This window comes from Cervus elaphus, chromosome 12, assembly GCF_910594005.1.
Source record: "Cervus elaphus chromosome 12, mCerEla1.1, whole genome shotgun sequence".
Classification (NCBI taxonomy): domain Eukaryota; kingdom Metazoa; phylum Chordata; class Mammalia; order Artiodactyla; family Cervidae; genus Cervus; species Cervus elaphus.
The window spans coordinates 93,242,255-93,245,762 of NC_057826.1; the positions used below are offsets into that span (position 1 = coordinate 93,242,255).

The 3,508-nt window shown below is 43.9% G+C and overlaps 1 non-coding gene across 1 annotated transcript; it reads left to right on the top strand.

The window, feature by feature from the left end:
• The first annotated feature begins 2,938 nt into the window (after positions 1-2,938).
• Positions 2,939-3,045, top strand: LOC122705997. The gene has a single exon (XR_006344261.1). It is a non-coding gene; the product is annotated as a U6 spliceosomal RNA (small nuclear RNA).
• Positions 3,046-3,508: the final 463 nt, after the last annotated feature.

Sequence of the window (3,508 nt, forward strand, 5' to 3'; positions counted from 1 at the left end):
TTCATTACAAATGCAAATATTTTCCCAGAAGTTCCCTACCCTTGTATCTCATTGGCCATAATGAGGTCATCCTTATCTGTGAATCTGAGAAAGCAGGAAACAGCATTGTCATGACTGGCTTGAGCTAGGTATGATTTATCGGTAGATGTATTGCTACCCTGAAAGAACTGGAGAAGGAGAGAGAGAGAAATATTGGATGTTGGATAGATAGCCAACAGGTTCTAGCTCTGAGGCAACTACCAGTGTCTTCTGCAGAAAGTAAGATCAGCATGACTGCCCTGCACATAACCCCCAGAGACGCCCCTGACAACTGGCTGCTTTCCAGCCTTTCTATAGCTGATTTTAAAAGTTTCTGTGTCCTGGGGACAAGGGATAACATTCCAGTGCTCTTTGAGGGAATACCTCTTACCTTCAAGAGGTCTTTGAAGCTCTAAAATATTAAACCAAGGAGAAATCATCAATTGAATGCTAATTGTTCAAACCTCCGTGTTGAGACTTTCTGTTACTTGCTTCTAAATAAGTTAAAATTGCAAGTGGACATACCATCCAAGTGATGCCTACTTCACTAACTTCAAAGGTGACCTTGGAAGATTTCTTACAGCCCATCTGAGGAGACATTGCTTTGTTTATCCTGTAGGCTTGGCTCAGAGGTGATCAGTGAGAAAGGAGACCCAGTTAGTTCCTTCCCAGCCATCAAGGCAAGTTCCAGACAAATGGATGCAGCAGTTCACAAGCCTGCAAGCCTGACTTTTAGAGCAAGGAGACATTTTATTTGGTCAAGGGGGCATCCTTCTGTGGGAATGCTTGGGTTTTCATGTTTGGCCCTTGGCAGAGCCTCCAGGCACTTAAGTGTTAACTTCACAGACAGAAAAGCAATTATTTTTACACCAACATTTTAAGTCCTAAGATTGACTTATAGGTGTCAGGAAAAAAGGAAAGTAGTCTTATCTTTACCTAGTGAAGACATACTTGATCTGCTTCACAATTGAGTCAGGTAAAGATACTTATTGAGTGAAGACAGGCAAATAGTCTCTCTTCCCTGGATACTCAAACTAATTCCCCATGGGGCTTAACATTTTTTTAGTTCATGAAACAAATGGATAAGTTTTCAACAGAATTTCCTGCTTTGGCCGGTCTGGCTGAGAAAGATTCTTAAGTCTGTAGCACCCTAAGTTTTGAGTGGTTAAGCATGAACTCCACAATTGAGCAGTCTCTATGGAAAAAAGGCCTGGAAGGGATATCTGGCTTGGGAGAGGACTGGAAGAGAGAGGTCTGGTTCAGAGGACAGTACTCAGCTGAAGGAAGAAAAGATGGCATCAGAGGAGAATTAATAGGCTGATTCATGTTGATGCATAGCAGAAGTCAACACATTGTAAAGCAATTATCCTCCAATTAAAGAAGAAAAAGTCAAATCAAATAAAATATAGCATATATGGGGGGAGAAAATAAGCACTCCATTGAGTAGCACTTCTTATATTAATTATTAAGGATTGGCTAAATTATGCTGTAATGACAGACAAGCCCCGAATCTCAAAGGCTTTATACAACAAAAGTTCATTTGTCTCTCATGCCAAGCCCTTTATGGGCCCAGGCATTTCTCTAGGATAGTTGTCCTCTGCATGGGGACTGAGTTGTCCAGGCTGCTTCTATCTTTTGGACCTTCCATCTCACGGTTGCCTCAGTAGGGCAAGAAAAAGCCTGGAGAATCACACACGGGTGATTCCCTGTCTCAGCCTGGAAATGGTGTGCACCATGACAGTGGCCATCACAACTAGTCACGCGGCCCTGTTCAACTTCAAGGAACGCAAAAGCTGAGAAGTGCAGCCTTCCGCAGGCCTGGATGACAAAAGGAATCCGATATTGGTAGATAGGGTGATGTCAAACAGACTACTCTAATTTGTAGAACTTCTCTTAGGGAACTGTTCTGTGCCAAGTTGTCCCTGTTTAGAGTTTCTTCCCAGAAAGGGCTTTGGGCAGCTTTATGGTTGGAAGAGGTGTCAGGGACTTATTTTGAAACTGCATTTACATAGCCAGAAACAATTATATAGATCTGATATTTACTTTGGGCAACTTTGGAGGATGCTGGTGAGAGCTGTGAGTGAGCAAACCCCCCAGTCCCACCTCTTTCCCTCTCCTGCGTCTTGTCACTCACGGTGCCCCAGCTGAGGCAGTGAGCATGGACACTGGTACCATTCAAACCCCCTCAAAGGGCAGGTCACCCATGGGCCCTCCTGGGCAGGGAGGCCCGGGGAAGTTGTGCAGGCCACCCGTGAGACCCTGGCTCTCACAATAAGGCACCTCCGTCTGTGCTGCTCCTTCTTTTCAACTTCTGTTTCTTCAAACATCAGTTCCACACATTTTCATCCCAGTAAATGCATCTTCTCGGGAAAGGCCACCGGAAAAGGGCAATCAATAGATGAGATGACGGCTGCGACTCTCGGAGCTCATCTCCTGCCAGGGGAGGGTCTGTGCGTGAGTGTCCAGAGCAGCACTTAGGCAGTTTTCTCAGCAGGAAAAGACGGCTGAGCACTCAGCCCAATCAATGAGCTGGGAGGAGGGCAGACAGGAAGACGCACAGCCAGATGATTCATGGCCCCTCCACCCTGGGAGGCCCTTTTCAGTCTCCGGGCCCGGAACAGCCTCAGTGGCCCTCGAGGTCGTGTCTTGACCGGTTTCTGACCCTGCCAGATCTGGTCACCAGACGTTGGTGCTTTGCGTGGTCCCCTCCTGGCTCAGCCTGCCCTGCCCACAGAACTGTGACATTTTATGGGTCTGCCTAAAGAAATGAAGACCAAATACACGTGTCCTTTGTGTTCCTTTTGTGCTAGTCCCTACGTAAGCAGATCTTCCTTCTTCCTCCATGTCCACTCACCCAGGGCAAGCCTCTCTGGTTATCATGCCCAGTCTTGGAAATTTCTACTTAAATGTTCCTGTCTTCGTGCTTACTTTGGCACCACGGATGCTAAAATTGGAAGGATATGGAGAAAATTAGCATGGCCTCTGGGCAAGGATGACATACAAATTCGTGAAGTCCTCCGTATTTTTTTCAGTTAAGGGATAGACAAAACAATTAGATGTTAAAATATGGTATCAAAAGCAGTAATCATGAGGGGAAAAGAGTACAGATCAGAGTATTTTTAATGCTTTTGAAATTAGGAGTTCAGCAACTTAATAACAATCATATATGTGTGTGTGTATGTGTGTGTATTTATATATAGAAAGAGACAGAGAGACTGCTATACAAAAAAACCTCATGGTAACCACAACCTAAAAATCTATAATAAATATACACACTCAAAAGAAAAAGGGATCTAAATACAATACTAAAAATAGTCATCAAATCACAGGAGAAGAGAATAAATGTTCCTGCCTCAGTTTCATTCCCTGAGTGAAATCTCTGTTATTCTGAAACCTATTCTGGCAAATGGATAATAATTAACAAGTTTTCTCGGTTATCAGTTAATGAATTATTCAACACAATTAATTTTAATTCTACAAATATATTCGT